The sequence below is a fragment of the Xenopus laevis genome, chromosome 6S (genome assembly GCF_017654675.1).
Source record: "Xenopus laevis strain J_2021 chromosome 6S, Xenopus_laevis_v10.1, whole genome shotgun sequence".
Lineage (NCBI taxonomy): Eukaryota > Metazoa > Chordata > Amphibia > Anura > Pipidae > Xenopus > Xenopus laevis.
The window spans coordinates 133930871-133947907 of NC_054382.1; the positions used below are offsets into that span (position 1 = coordinate 133930871).

At 42.8% G+C, this 17037-nt stretch overlaps 1 protein-coding gene across 6 annotated transcripts in view; it reads left to right on the top strand.

Moving 5' to 3' along the window:
• The first annotated feature begins 1936 nt into the window (after positions 1-1936).
• Positions 1937-17037, top strand: part of LOC108695463 (adhesion G protein-coupled receptor B1) — a 317736-nt gene continuing 302635 nt past the window's right edge. For 5 of the 6 annotated variants that reach the window (XM_041568041.1, XM_041568044.1, XM_041568045.1 and 2 more), the window contains exon 1: positions 1938-2953. The gene's annotated coding sequence lies outside the window, so the exon portion shown is untranslated. Of the gene's footprint in view, positions 2954-17037 lie in introns of all 6 variants that reach the window. The other variant, XM_041568042.1, reaches the window with a different exon arrangement.

Genomic DNA, 17037 nt, shown 5'->3' on the forward strand with positions numbered 1-17037 from the left:
CAGCAGAGTGCGACAGCGCAGCAGAGATACCAGCGATCAATTGTAGCTTTTAATCTGTCCCAGGCACTGCCTGTGCCCCCCCATGGCCCCCTGTGACTCACACACAGAGCTACTGTATGGGCCCCTGTAGGGACTCGCATTGATTCCGACTTCTACACCCGCGGCTATAAAGGGACATCTGTCCTGAGCCTGAACCAGCTGTGCACTTAACCCTCTGCTGCCTCTGGCACTGCACCTGCACCACTGCTGTCTCCTAACTGAACTACTACTAACTGCACTCCTGATAGTTGCACTACTCCTGTCTGCACTACTCCTAATACTCTCTGCACTAATGCTGTCTCCTAGCTGCACAACTGCTACAACTGGATGCAACACTGCTGTTTCCTAGTTACACATCACTAAATACTATCTGCACTACTACAACTATCTACACTGCTACTCTGTCATATCCGCACTACAATTATAACTATATTTACTACTGCTGTCACAAAGCTGCACTACTACTAGCTGTACTATAACTGCTAGTAGTCTCTAAACTGAACTACTCCTTTTACTAGCTGCACTAATGCTGTCTACTAGGTGCTCTGTTCTTACAACTAAATGCACTGGCGCTACTTTCACCCCTAGCTGTGCTACTACTACAACTACTACAGTACTGCTCTCACCAAGCTGTGCTAAAGTAAGCAGCACTGTAACTACTACTATCTGCAATAATACTATCTGCTGTAGTGCTGTCTCATTGCTCCTACAACTATTAAGCTCCTTGTTGCACTATTACTAGCTGCAATTGTGTTACCCTTTTCTGCACTACTACTTACTGTACTGCTAATACCAGCTGCACTACTGCTACTAACTGCACTACAACTGCTGCCTCCTAGCTGCACTATTACTACTAGCAGCACTACTCCTAGGTGCAGGAGCCCCACTGCAAACTAATCCATGATTACAAGAATCCAACCCCCCCACAGCTGTCTGGAATTTTATCCCTTGGCCCCCCTCCCCCATAAAATCATCCGACAATTTACTTCACCCCAAACAAGACACTGAATGTTTCCCATGTGATTTGTATTGTCTTTACACCCATCTCTAAATAAAGCACCAGCCGTTCACCCAATGACCCCCCACAATTGATCTGTATCGTATTCTATACACCCCCACCCTTATTACAAACCCTCCAGCAGTTCAATAGAAAGGGACCAGTCCTGCCCGGTGAATCCAGAGCTTCTGCCTCTACACAATATAAATAATTACACAACAGGTAAAGAGCAGATATGCCTCACCCCCCCAGTTGCAGTTATTATACACCAGCCCCAATAATACTTCTCTCTTCAGCCAATGGAAGGGCAAAGCCCCGAGGTCTCTATTTAACCTGCACTCAGGCATCATCATCATCATGTGTCAGCAGGAAGCCCTCCAGTTGGGGTGCCAGGAGCAGAGCACATACACACAACATGTCTGCACATATTCAGTCGTCATGGAAACCCTCAGCATGACAAGAGTAAGAGGCACAATTTAGGATCCTGCAGAGAGAGAGAGAGAGAGAGAGAGAGAGAGAGAGAGAGAGAGTGGAGGGGGCACCATCCAAGCCCCTTTCCTTGAATTCCTCCATTTCTTTTCCCTCCCAATATCCAGGATCAGACACAGAGCCCAGAGCACATTTCAGCACCAGAAAAGGTGACAGCGCTAGGAGGTCTCAGGCTTCATTCCATCACTGCTCCTTCTTCTTCTTCCTATTCTTCCTCTTCTACTTCTTCCTCTTCTTCTTGTTCCTCTTCTTCGTCTTCTTCTTCTTTGTCTTCTTCTTCTTCCTCTTCTTCTTCTTCTAACTCTTCTTCCTCTTCTTCTTGTTCTTCTTCCTCTTCTTCTTCTTCTTCTAACTCTTCTTCTTTTTCTTGGGAAGCTCTGGGGCAGCAGAAGGTGAATCACTTGTTTCAATGTACTCATTCAGACTCCCCCTTTTCCTCTGTTCCAAGACAAGCCCAGCACCCATACCAACCCCTCATCCCCCCAAACAATCCATATATTGGGAGATCTGCCTTCATCCTTAGCTAAATGCTTCAAATTTCTTCAGTTGCCTTTAAATGGACATTGAGTTTGTCCCCTCTCCCTGCAGATGCAAACTTGTTTAGCCTATTGGCAGCAAAAAGTAAAGAAAAGCCCTGCTCCCTTGTGTTGTGCAGAGCCCAGCAGAGCCCAGCAGCAGCAGCAGAGCCCGGGATGCACCGTGCAGGGAAGCAGAGCTCTCAGAGGAAGAAGCAGCAGAGTTGTCTCTTTCTAGTTCTGTCTGTGTGTTTTATTCTTGCTGCTGTCTCTTGCTCACTGCTCTCCCCTCCCTCCCACCCCTTCTCTCTCTCTTTCTATTTTCTCTTCCCTTCTCCTCTCACTCTCTCTCTCTCTCACTCTAATGTGTGATCTGGAAAGCTTATAAAGCCTGATGTAATTCTTAATGCAGCCCCTGGCTACAAAGACTGGATGTAGTTGCACCGAGTAGCAGGAACCACAAAAAAGCAGCAGGAGAAAGGGAAGCAGCAAATACCATTGGATTTTAACCAAAATATCTCTGGGAAGCCCTTGTGTTGTGGGAAAGGCACCAGTGAATGATTCTGAAGAAGACTTTGATTGTCTCATTGGATCTAATCATTTATTGGCTTTTAACGGAAGGTTTCCAAGGGATTTTTTTTCCTGATTCCTCTTTCCTCCTCCTAAAGGCTGAATGTGTCTCGTTTATCCGAGGCTCCTCTCCGTAGCTCTCGACTGCATGTGAAGTTGAGACAAGAACGCAATCCTCATCATTATCACTCCGGGAGGACTTTGCGCATTTCAGCCTGTTGTATTTTTGGTGTTGGAAAATAAAAAAAAAGGGGCTTGTGCTGGGGTGGGGGGCTGAATATTTAATCCCTGGAATGTCTTTTTTTTGCACCAGAGGAGCTTGTTTAAAGTGAAAGAGTTGAAGGTAAGGAAAGTTATTTTTATGGGAATGAGGGGGGGAATTTTGGGGAGACTGGTGTCAAGAGATTGGGGGGGGGGGGGTCCGTTGTTTTGTTTTGCATGATAATTGCAGCTTTCTGGGTGGATTCAACTTTTATATCCCCATATCGTTGGCCAGGAAATATAATGGGGGGATATTATGGAAAGATTATGGAAATATTGTCATATTTAATGGATAAAGAAATAGAGGGGGATGTGCTTGTGTTTATACACAGTGTGTAGTGTGACTATACAGCAGCCCCGGGTATATCTGCATGAGCATTAACAAGACATTCACATAATGATATATATCATGTCTGCATGGCACTTTAGGAGGTCAGTTATAATAAAGATGATACTAATGGGGGTTATTAGGTGTTCAGGCACTCAGGCCATTGCTAATTGTGCCCCCTTCTTGCCCTAGTCACCACCACATGTGGCATTCTCCCATCTGCATTTGCCCTGCAATATTGTATCCGCTTACGCTGCGAGTGGATGCAGCGGTGCATTGAAAGGTTTCACCTGCAACATGTGATATCTGCTAGTGAATATCCAGTCGGTTCATTGCGTTGGATAGATTCCCATCCATAGATTATTCCATTAGACACCAGGGAACCCTGGGCTTGAAGTTCAGACTTGGGCGATTGAATGGTCTGAGTGTCCTACTCAACACAAGTCCCCAGTGTTGTATATTGTGGTGTCTCCTCCAGCCGGTCAGGGACCCTTCCTCTCCTCTGGCTGAATGAGACATTGCTAGTGATTATTGTGTGTGTGTGTTAATTAGAGTGTGCAGGGAGTGCATGTAGGAGTTAATATCACATTGCCTCATCTCCAAGTCATTCTTCCCCCAGCCTCTTGTGATCATGCTCTGAAATGCAGACTTTGTCATTTAGTTATTAAAATGCAAATACAACGGGCAGGAACGAGACTATTGCTCCGAGGTGAGACGCTCACCCATGGCTGGAGATGATTATTAGAGCACTGTCTCCTACATAGGAACCCAAACCCATTATGTGAGCTCAGGCATCATTAGCACTTGGGGAACTGCTGCAGCTCCAGGCACCCCCATACACTTCCAATCTGGATTTGTGCATGATCTGCTGGGGTGATGGGTGCTCATCTGCTTTATAACCATGTCAGTAGTCCCTGCAGGGTGGATGGTGCATGCAGATGCCTCTAGACTTGTTGAGCTTGTTCCTTGTTTCTACTACACAGGCTACATAATCCCTCACTTAACCTACACCCCCCTCCAAATGCTCCTGTGTGTTTAGCAGTTACCTACCAGCCTGGCTAAATGCACAATGCTTGGTGGGCACATGATCAGACATACCATCTCCGTGACTAACCCAAGAGAAAAAGCCTCCTTAGATGTGAGAAATTCCCAGCTTGTGAGAATAACACCTCCATCCGCAGGAAAATGATGTTAATAAGGTTTCTAATTACCCCGGGAAACTCATCTCTATTTTTAGTTGAGAGAGAGACTAAGTTCCATCCCAAAAGATTGTGCTGATTGGCTTTGTTAGGGTTAATGTGCCCTTGACTACAAAGAGCCACCAGCTGTAGTGATGATTTTGACTCCGTCGTGGGTTCATGTTCAGTGATATAACACATTAGAGGGAAAGTGGTTGGGAGAACTAACAAGCAATGCTTTATACTAAATAATGCCTTCAAAGAAACGTTCCTCCAAGGCTGAGCTGAACTGAGGGGGGATGACTGGTTTTGCCCAATGTCTGATGGAGTGTCTTTATATTAACAGCTTCATCTACTTGTTGACAAATAATATGGGGACGTTTCAGTAGGAGCATTGGGATAAATTGCTGCTCATTGAGGGAACAGTAGGAAATGCAGAGGTCATTAGGCACCATTTAGCCATAGTTCAGTGCAGAAAGGAGATTGATTCTTAGAGAAGACCTTTCCCTTGACATAGGTGTAAGTGTTTGTCCATGTTGTTTCTGAGATTCCTTCAGCCGCAGGAAGGAGGCACCTCACTAGGGTTCCAATTCAGATAAAACAAGTCTTATATCAGTACAGTGGGTGCTGGTCCTACACGAGGGTCCTAAAATTAGACATTTCAGGCTTTTTGGCAACATTAAGTGTAATTAAGTAAAATTTGAGGGGGAAGAGAGCTCTACTGGACTCAATCCCAGCTGCCTTTGACCTTAGCACTCGGCATGACCGTTCCTCTGTGGTTCTGTTGATGACTCAAGGGGTGGAGGTGCCAGCTCAAGCCCAGTTTAGGGTTGTATGCTTACTGGTGAGGGGATCATGTCATTTCAACATTTGTCTTTGTTTGTCTTGTGTGTGGGGGGGGGGAGTAAAGGTAATATTTCCAAGCTTCTGTTTCTAGCCAGAGACCTAATGAAGTGGATAAATAATAATTTGAAAGCAAAATTTCAATCAAAATAGTAATTTTGCTCAGACCTCATTCAATGGAATGACTCAATATTGGACCTAAATGCCACTGGTCTTTCCCTACTGCATTGAGATTCTGTTTAGTTGTAGTTGTACAATAAAATGGTCTGAATTCACACCGTTCTGCCCAGTCCTGAGCAACAAGGCATGTGCCTACATCAGATTCTATACTGCACCAATGTCTCCCAATGACACCCATTCCCTTATTATGTTATTGCAACAATCAACCGAATCAGTCCTTTCCTTAGGTCAATCAATGCTGCAGTTTTATACTGCATTTATGTACTGTAGAATTTTATCATAGAGGAAAGTTACATTACTGATTAAATTGTGGAAAGTTTTAACTAACACTGAGCCTTTATCTGTTGTTGAACTACAACTGCCAAGGCTGTCAACAGCGGTTTTCTGGGAATTGTAGTTCCCAACGCAAAAAAAAAAAAACCTGCTGCTAGCAGTTGTAGCAACCTGGTAGTAGCTTGAAAATAGGAGATTGTCTGATACTAAGAATAAAGCTTTATATTCACTGTCGCTGTGTGGTTGCTAGGATAACTGGCCATAGCAACCAGCGGTTGTAAGGATTGGGTTACAGAGAGAGAGATACAGACAGATCATTTCAGGGAGGTGGGTTTCATAGAAATATTGCTGGGAGTTACTTTTTACATCAAAAATCAGTCATAAGCAAAATACTGTAGCGAGAAGTATCTGTTGTCTGGTTTTGGGATACACCCTGGAGTGGGGCTCCCTTGTGCCCAGGAAGGAGTTAACAGTCCTAGAAATTAGTTCATTAAAACCAAATTCTCAAATGACTTTTATTTTTCCCTGTTTCATTATTCTGCAAAGCAACGGAGCAAGAGAAAGAGGGAGTATTTGTTCCCGGTGGTTCCCTCCAGTCGTTATTATTAACCTGTTCCCTGTAGGATTAACCATTTTATCAAGCGTGAAGCTGCGCTATACCAAAGGTTGAGCCTAGAGGGAGCCAGAGAGCTATTTCTTTCTTATACATCTGCCCATGAAGCAGAATAGGGGCACAAGGAAGCTTTATGTCTGTGCAACTGCCCTGATAACACTGCAGACAAACAAGACCATTGAGCTCACACATTGCCTTTAGTTACTCTAATAGCGGAGCTGCCATGCTGCATTCACTATCAGCTCCGCTCTATGGCAATCAGCATCCTGGGATGGAAACGGTTAACCCTGTGACCATCTCAATCCACTAAAGACTCCGACATCCAATCATTTATCAGCATAGAACCTGTTTATTATGTATTGATGGAAGTTTTGTGTGTATATATACTGTATATATATATATATATATATATAGTGAGAGAGAATTTGCCAGGCTGTTGGGTCGTGGGCAGTTTTGGGCTGGATTTACAGAATTAAATAAGTAAATCCATGAAAAGGGAGAGAAGATGTGGTTAAATACCGCAGAGACCAGAGTTATCTGCATTATTTTCCCTGGGCAGTGTTGTGGGTGAGGGGAGATGGTACGACATGGTACGATATTATTAAATGTGCACCTCGCCTTGTATTAACACAAAGAGACTGCTAATTCCATGTACATAATCACATCAGCAGTGCACAATTCCATCACAGGCTGCTCTGTCTGACCAGTCGACTCTGGGCTTATTGCAATGTATTAAATCATTTGCCTGCAATAAAGCTCCACGCGGGAGGGAATTCAATGCAGCTGCAGAGCTGACAATCACAGCGCTAGTGACACAATAACCGAGCACTGATTTCCATAGGAGCTTCTTTTGGCTCAGCAACGGGGAAATCACTGGATTTATAGTCCAATAGTAAAGATTATTGTAAAAAGGCAGTTATCTGCAAAATATGTAATAATATTAGCAAAATTAGAGGCTGTTCCTGCTGAATTGTGCTTAGTACAGAGGATACCTATGCTGCCATAGTTTTATGAGATCTCTCTGTACAGACTATGAGCAAACTTAGGGGCTGTTCCTGCTGAATTGTGCTTAGTAAAGGGAATACCTATGCTGCCATAGTTTTATGGGATCTCTCTGTACAGACTATGAGCAAACTTAGGGGACTGTTCCTGCTGAATTGTGCTTAGTACAGAGGATACCTATGCTGCCATAGTTTTATGAGATCTCTCTGTACAGACTATGAGCAAACTTAGGGACTGTTCCTGCTGAATTGTGCTTAGTACAGGGAATACCTATGCTGCCATAGTTTTATGGGATCTCTCTGTACAGACTATGAGCAAATTTAGGGGCTGTTCCTGCTGAATTGTGCTTAGTACAGGGGAATACATGTTACATATGTTACATATTCTGTAATAAATTTTAGGCATCCATTTCCAGGGGCGATTAATAGGTTATTTCTTCAAATGCTGAGAAATTGTTTAATGTCGTACTTTGTCCAGACTCATGAATCCCTGCCCCTATCCATGTTATTATAAGGGATTATGACAGAATAGGAAGGTTATGGAGAATTCTACCGGAGGAGAGACAATGCAATTGTGAATAATTTTTCATTTACCTCTAAATATTTAGGACAGACAAAGGAAGGACCAGATATAGAGATTTATAGCAGTAGCTATTATTTTACATGGGAGCAGATCTTCTGCTTCCTGTTATCTCTTAGATAAATCATTAATCAGTTGCTTTTCTCTCAAGTTTGGGTATAAGAACCTCCTCGCTTGGTGGTAAACCTGTCCTGTTTAGGCTCCAGTCCCTGAAAGGCAGGTCCCTTTAATATTTCATTGAAAGAGCTTTTTTTCTTATTTAGAAATGTTATTTCCCATTCACCCCCTAACAGCCAAACATGAATGCATTAGGAATATCCTCACAGCCTTGCTCTTTGCTTAACCTCCAACGGAGAGCAAAACTGGAGTGATTGTTCTGTAGATCGCTCAGCACAGATTTATTCTCCCGTCAGCTTATTGCTCACCAAGCGCCTGTGGAGGAGAAGCTTTATGATACTCTATGTATTCTCCAAGGTGCTGATATCCACCTACTGGGCCAAGTATCCACTATACTCAGATATTGAAAGAATGGTGACTTGGTGGTGTGGCAAAAAGATGTCCTTGGTCATTTCTATGGTAATGGAGTTTTTTGCTTTAAATCTCCATCCAAGCTATTTTTTTTCAATTCTTTCAGCCTATGATATCTTTGAAAGAAGGTTTCAGTAGATCTGGTTTAGGTGCTGGGACATGGAGGTCAAAACATCTGCTGGGAGGTCCTTGATCATTTGTGGTAGGCTTGAAGAGCTTGGGGTTTTGATGGCTGAAAGCAACAAGACTGATCTTCAAAGAAAGGTCACTATCCATTCATCAGAAGCTCGTGAACAGCCCAACGTAGTCTCACACATCATTTCAGATCTCTAGAGGCATGAAGAGCTATCTCACAATTTATCACAGAGGAGCTAATCTTTGTAAAAATAAGAAAAAAGTCTTTACTAGGACATGTGTTGGCCTGACACGTTTCGTGCCAGAAATGGGCACTTACTCATAGGATCATAGATTTGTTGATGACACTTTTATTATATAAGAGACATTGACTAAACATCAACACCCTGAGAAGCTTCACAGAACCCAGTTATACCACTAGGACTCTGTATGATCAACAAAGCGAAGCCCTTTAAGGATCCATTTTCGAGCAATTTCCAGCATGCCTACATTTACCCATCATATAGAGAACCTCTTTAGGTAAGACCTTTATTCTAATAAGTGCTTTTCTTTTAAATTATTAGTGCCAATTATTCTCCATGCTCATGAATGAAGGTCAATTTGCTCTCATCGAAAGCATCTTCTGGGCCATTTCAAAATCTCTAATGCTTCAGATGAGGAGCGTTAATGGAAATATTTAGTGCAGCAAGGATTTTTCAGATTTTGGCAATAATATACAGTTATCCAGATAAGCAATCGTAATACGATAAGTTACTGTAACAGGCTGCACTGTACTCCATGCAATAAATACATGTGTAAAGGCAGGGATCATAAATCTTAGTCAGAAGCCCTGAGATATGAGAAGCCAAGCCATGTAACGCTGCCTTGGTCAACCTGTCCAACCATGAAAGGGCTAAATCATTCTGTATTCTCTCACTGCACTTACAGACTGCTCAGGGATGAACTCATTTATGGTCTGTATACCCCTGAGAAGAAATCATTTGTGGTAAAATATAAAGAAGGGAGAGGACAATTCAAGAATATGGTCACATTGAAAGGGAGAGGGATCTGTGTAAATTATTCAGCACCCAATTAATAAACTGGACTGAAATAGATAAATTGGGAGGGGTGATGGGGTTTCATGTAGAGGCAACGCTACATGTTCATATTATCAATACAAAGGCAATGTCTATAGTAGCCTCTGGGAAAGGCAGTGTGACTGTGGGATAGCATGTATAGTAGGGAGAGATGGTGTCTATAGTAACAGTGGATAATAGTCTCTGGGAAGGGAGTGTGACTGTGGGATAGCAGGTATAGTAGGGAGAGATGTGTCTATAGTAACAGTGGATAATAGTCTCTGGGAAGGGAGTGTGACTGTGGGATAGCAGGTATAGTAGGGAGAGATGGTGCCTATAGTAACAGTGGATAATAGTCTCTGGGAAGGGAGTGTGACTGTGGGATAGCAGGTATAGTAGGGAGAGATGGTGTCTATAGTAACAGTGGGATAATAGTCTCTGGGAAGGGAGTGTGACTGTGGGATAGCAGGTATAGTAGGGAGAGATGGTGTCTATAGTAACAGTGGATAATAGTCTCTGGGAAGGGAGTGTGACTGTGGGATAGCAGGTATAGTAGGGAGAGATGGTGCCTATAGTAACAGTGGATAATAGTCTCTGGGAAGGGAGTGTGACTGTGGGATAGCAGGTATAGTAGGGAGAGATGGTGTCTATAGTAACAGTGGATAATAGTCTCTGGGAAGGGAGTGTGACTGTGGGATAGCAGGTATAGTAGGGAGAGATGGTGTCTATAGTAACAGTGGGATAATAGTCTCTGGGAAGGGAGTGTGACTGTGGGATAGCAGGTATAGTAGGGAGAGATGGTGCCTATAGTAACAGTGGATAATAGTCTCTGGGAAGGGAGTGTGACTGTGGGATAGCAGGTATAGTAGGGAGAGATGGTGCCTATAGTAACAGTGGATAATAGTCTCTGGGAAGGGAGTGTGACTGTGGGATAGCAGGTATAGTAGGGAGAGATGGTGCCTATAGTAACAGTGGATAATAGTCTCTGGGAAGGGAGTGTGACTGTGGGATAGCAGGTATAGTAGGGAGAGATGGTGCCTATAGTAACAGTGGATAATAGTCTCTGGGAAGGGAGTGTGACTGTGGGGATAGCAGGTATAGTAGGGAGAGATGGTGCCTATAGTAACAGTGGGATAATAGTCTCTGGGAAGGGAGTGTGACTGTGGGATAACAGGTATAGTAGGGAGAGATGGTGCCTATAGTAACAGTGGATAATAGTCTCTGGGAAGGGAGTGTGACTGTGGGATAGCAGGTATAGTAGGGGAGAGATGGTGCCTATAGTAACAGTGGATAATAGTCTCTGGGAAGGGAGTGTGGACTGTGGGATAGCAGGTATAGTAGGGAGAGATGGTGCCTATAGTAACAGTGGATAATAGTCTCTGGGAAGGGAGTGTGACTGTGGGATAGCAGGTATAGTAGGGAGAGATGGTGCCTATAGTAACAGTGGATAATAGTCTCTGGGAAGGGAGTGTGACTGTGGGATAGCAGGTATAGTAGGGAGAGATGGTGCCTATAGTAACAGTGGATAATAGTCTCTGGGAAGGGAGTGTGACTGTGGGATAGCAGGTATAGTAGGGAGAGATGGTGCCTATAGTAACAGTGGATAATAGTCTCTGGGAAGGGAGTATGACTGTGGGATAGCAGGTATAGTAGGGAAGAGATGGTGTCTATAGTAACAGTGGATAATAGTCTCTGGGAAGGGAGTGTGACTGTGGGATAGCAGGTATAGTAGGGAGAGATGGTGCCTATAGTAACAGTGGGATAATAGTCTCTGGGAAGGGAAAATAAGTATGGTGTCTGAAGTGAGGGTAAAGCTTAGGAAGGACATACCAAGTCGTGTTTGTACCTCACTACACCCCAAATAAATCAGCATTGAACTCATTTCAGACTTGATCCCTTTTTTTATAAAATGAGTTTGTCAAATTCCTTCATGTGTCTTTGAGAAAACATACTTCTTATATATTTTACCTCTTGGCACATGGAACACAATAATTCAGGAAAGGTTCTGAGTGCATGAAGCGCGTGAGCCTTTTACCTGGCATTTGTTGAATGGATACTGTGCTGAATCCCCGGGGCTTGCTTTCAGTGAGGGAAAGTAAAGAGAATTAGCAGCAGATTGGATACATTTGAAGCTTATGCACCATTGATTTGGTTTAAACAATTATTTACGCTGGGCTTGCAGTGAGGTTTCTAGGAACCGGAGAGGGGGACAGATAGAAGTCAGAAAGCATTTGGCTGGAAGACGCCATTATGTACCTATTTACAATGAACACTGCACAACATTCTCATTTTAAGGTGTCAGGCTGTTCCTCTCATTGAATATTACATTGGATGATGTGAAGCAGGACCAAGTGACAGTTTCTGATGTTCCATCATGGAATAGAAGCCTAGAAAGGTCCCTTTGCATTAATAACACTCCATTTTGCACAATGCTAAATGCCCTTGGGTGGGAAGGCGGATGTTGTGCCGAATTATATCAGCGGAAAGAGTAAATATGTTGACTCTTTGCTGGATAGAAGGAGAAACATATCATTTAATGTTCTTTGTTGACTCTTTCCTTCAGAAATCCTGAAGGCAATTTAAAATTAGAATATAATATTTAAACTCTTACTGCTTCTTGCCTCTTAAACCTGGTTACTCACTTAGATGTTCATCTTTCTTAGATGTGTCTTGTTCCTTTTATTATTGAGCTATGCATCAGTTCACCCACGGTTTTTTCTTCTAAATGGTTAAAAACCAAACAGTGTCCCAATGCACTTAGAATTGCATTCAAGTGAAGATAAATCACAAATATATAGAACCCATGAGACCTTCTGCTCACCCACCAGAGTATTTCAATGTGACACATAATTAATGAAAGCAATGATATCTAGATATGAGGAACCTTTCCCCTCAACCCAGGTCCTACACACCTTACATTTATTTTTTGGATGGGTCACCTGATAAAACTTGATATGTATGAGGGATACATGTTTGATTCAGAGATATAAAAATAAATAAGATGGTATCATATTAACGACATTTTGGAGGACTAACTGTTTCATGGAGCAGCTTATTTGTTGTTTTCTGGTTATACCTAAGTCAACTAAATGCCCTGTTTTGCAGAAATAGTCATGAAGCAGGGCTAACTTGATGTCTTCTCCAGTTCATAGCTACAACTATTGTGTTTTATATATATATTGAGAGAGAGAGAGAGAGAGAGAGAGAGAGAGAGTAAGGAAGCCTTACCCTGGTGGCCTAGTGGGCAGCGGGGACCATCGCCGCGTTCTCGGCGTGGACGCCCGCTGCTTCCTCCTCCTGTGCCGGCTTCCTCTAAAGGCGCGCGCCACGCTCACGTTCTTCATTTAAAGGCGCAGTTGCGCTTGCGTGATGACGCCAGAGCACATTTGGCGAGAAATTCAAATGTATTTAAAGCCCAATTGGATTACAGAACTTTACCCGTCGTTAGGTTCTATTTGCCTTGTTCCTGGGTGTGTTATTATTCTGATTGATCTACTGTGTTTTGACCCCTGACTGCCTGTTTGACTACTCTGACCTCGCCAATCCTGACCTTGCCTGTCTACGTTGATCTCTCCAATCCTGAACTTTTGCTTGTCCTCCGACTATTCTACGATCTCTAATCCTGATTTTGGCCTGTCTGACCATTCTATCTGCTTGTGCTGGCCCGGCCTGCCTGTTCCTGGTGGTGTTCTTCCTTCCACTATCCTGGTGAGACAATCGAGAGAGAGAGAGATCTCAGCACCTTTTTTCAAACAGTATTGGGAACTTCCAAAATAATAAGCAATGAGAAACACCTTTAACTACAGTTTGTCCAACAACTCTCCCTTGAATATGTATCTGTTTGGCCTTTGCCTTCAATTGTGATGGAGAGCATTCCATGATGATTTTCTGAGTTATGGCTCTAGTAATGAGCCTGAAATAAAACTAACATGGAGTGCAGACAATTCATATGTTAGGATCTTACCCTAAAACACAAGTGGAGAACATGAAGAGGCCCAAAGCAATGAATTGAGGTCCATGTTGAATGTTGTCTTGGATAAGATTTGGGCTGACTATATAATTTGCTGTATCATTTGCTGGATAACTATGTGATGTACAGTATCTGTATCATCGTGGGGTGTAGAAGGAAAGGATTAAAATGTGAAACCTCTACTTTCTATGGTGGCAACATTCCCACTGTCTTCTAGTTCGGAAACAAAATGGCAGCATGGAGTTACATCCAGCAGATATGATGTTCCTTCTGGTTACGTTGTAAATAAATTCTAGGTGAAAACATGTACCAACCACAGAATATGAAAGTTATATCTTAAAATTGGTAAGTGCCCTCTGTAGCTGTATGCTCAGAGTGAGTGCCAGCCCACTGATACCACAATGACTGTTGGCATTCCCACTATAACGAAGACACTATATACTGCAACCTCTGCCTGTTAGAGTGAGTACCAGCCCATGGATGTTTCACTGAGTCCTTGGAAGTCCACTTTGGAGGCACTATGTACTCCCACTTGTGCCTCGGTGGTGGAATGACTATGGCACTATGTTATAGTGTTAACAACACAATTTCATAATATAAGCTGCAGAAAATAAAAGGTCACTTGTTTCTACTCTACTGTAGAAACGAGTTAGTTAGTTAATATATTGTTAACTAGAAAGATGTTAAAACCCAAGAGCGAGTGAGTTCAGAAGGCCAATTAAGTGCCCTCTGGGCAGAGAATCTGAAAGCGTTGAACAAATTAGATTTCCTTTAAGTGCCATGGGAACCATTACGAGACGCAACTGCCAACAATATCTTTTGTGTTAATATAGTGTGCTTGTAATTTTTTTCTCAGGGTATTTTCACAATGTATGTTTTAATTATGTCACTATGTGTTTTATGAGCAATGTACGAGGAGATTTGCTGAGGCAACAGAACCTCTCCGAAATCAAGCCAAGGAATCCGCCTGTCTCTACGTGACTCCATATGGCGCCTATTGGGTTCATAATTGACTTTCCACCACAAGAAAGTTGTCTGCAAATAAATGTAGAATAAATAAGGAATGAGGGTTTTGTAGTAGGTTCCCCATGAGATACACGCTGTCAGTTTGCTCTTCTAAACCTCAGCCTGAATAGGAAATAAGTGTTAATGGCTTTTTATCAGCAAGCTTTTGGCTTTGCGAATTAGTGAGTCACTATCGGAGAGATGCTCGCTATTTATTGCATTCTTTATGAAGATTTAAATTGCTTTCACCTGCCTGGGAAGACAAGATAGGCTTTTGTTGACATTTTGTTGGACGGAGATTGGCTTTTTCCTTCTGTTAACAGATAAAAATGAGTAAGGAGCTTGGTCTGTGCTTGACTAGGAGGCTGCAGATCAAGGGTTGATCAACTGCACTGAAATTGACTATTGAGCTCTTTTATTGCCTAGACCGTCATCAGCGCTGAAGATAATGCAGATAATTGAGGTATTTAAATCTTACTACAGGAGTATGGTGACTGCAGTGCCGTGATTCATTACATGGCAGGTTAAGATATTTGTGACTCCAAACCAGAGCTAAATATGTTCATGATTGAAAGCAATGCTTGTGTTTTGATTGCATCTTGATAAACTGGGCTCCAGGCAGACGCAGTGAATCTGAGTCAGTATGAAATGCCATTTGTCAGATGGGAGCCGCCGCAGTCCTAGCTCAACCGATACAAGGCTGGGGCTGCGTTGATGGACCTCATTGTGTAATAGTCTACTTAAAACTCACAATTGGTTTCAATCAGCCTGTTTGCTACGTGTTATTATTGTAATTATGGATCCCTTATATTCATGTATTAAACAAACGGGGGAAACAATGACTGCACATTGTGTTTTATGGACTAAAACAGAACTATAAGCCTGTGTTTGCATCATGGTGCATCATCAGAGGTGGAAATGGAGAGGAGCAGCAGATCCTATTCACTTACTCCTCTTATTAGTGTGTGTGCAATGTGTAGGAAGATGACCATACTGTGTGTGGCCCTTTGCACAATTTCCATCTGTTCAGTCTATGAGACAATCAGGTGGAAGGCCCATGTAAGGCTGCCTTTACACCAGTGCAATATTTTTATACCCTAAATATATTGCATAGGCAGATTGTCCACACTTTATGGCCCTGCCAAATGATGTGATTAAGCTCCCTGTGATTAATCTCCTCCACTGATGACAACTAGTGTTCTCCAAAATGCTTTCCCTCCAGCAAATATGATTAGCCGGTGGGAAAACATACCTCGATGGGAGTTGCCTCGATGGGAAACTTGGGGACAACTTTGGAAAGCCAAAGTGACATGTATGTTTTCTCACTGGCAATTCAATTTATTGCTGGTGGGAAAACATTTGGTAGAGATTAGTCGCCGGAGCTATAGGAGATAACAATCTCCTTGGTAGTCAGTGGCCTTACTAAGTAGTGCATATATTTATTTTAAATAGCATACAGCAACGTGGTGGAGAGCAAGGTCTCAGCTCCTCAACATTCTCCTTAAAGAAAAAAAAATAATTAAAAATATAAGGTATGTTTGAAACACACATAAGATGAATCATTAAGATGTATGGAATCAGGAGTTCTACACACTTCATTATGTGACTCACTTAAATGGAGAAGTATGACTATGAAGATTTTCATTCATCCAGGTCATGGTATATCTAGTATAGGTCAATCTAAAAATCTAAAAACAAGTGGACTTACTGAGTAATCAATGAAGACGTTTCACTACTCATCCGAGCAGCTTCTTCAGTACAACTGACTGGTGTGGGAAATTCTCGGCATATAAACTCTTCCACTAATCCAATCACAATGGCACATTGTAACTCTTCAAAGAGGGGACATCTGAAGAAACTCACAGAGGTGTTGATTCTGTGTAGTTGTGATAGGATTATCCAATGTTTCATGTGACTCCTAGATACAGCTGTTACTTGTGAGAGTTGCATGAATGGATGTGTGAAGTGTTCTGAATCCGTCGGGGTACAGATGTTAGAACAGCATTGTATGTAGCAGACAGGTGGTCTCGAAGGCCCCCGCCTCTGTTCAGGGATGGTTTCTCCACCTTGACATGAATTGCCTCTTTCACGCCTCATTCAAACCAGTGTCTTCTTTATCCAAGATTTGGACCTTGCTATCTTCAAAGGAGTGTCCCTTGTCTTTTAGGTGTAGAAAGACAGCTGAGTTTTGCCCTGTAGAGTTCACCCTCCTATGCTGAGCCATTCGCTTGGTGAGCAGTTGTTTTGTCTCCCCAATGTATAGATCTGAGCTCTCCTCGCTACACTGGACTCCATATACCACATTGCTTTTTTTTTCTTTAGGGGTTGGATCCTTTGGGTGTACCAATTTTTGTCTCAGTGTGTTGCTAGGTTTGAAAAACACAGGGACGTGGTGTTTGTTAAAAATCCTCCTGAGTTTCTCTGACACTCCAGCTACATATGGGATGACTATGTTTCGCCTACTATGTGTCTCCGGG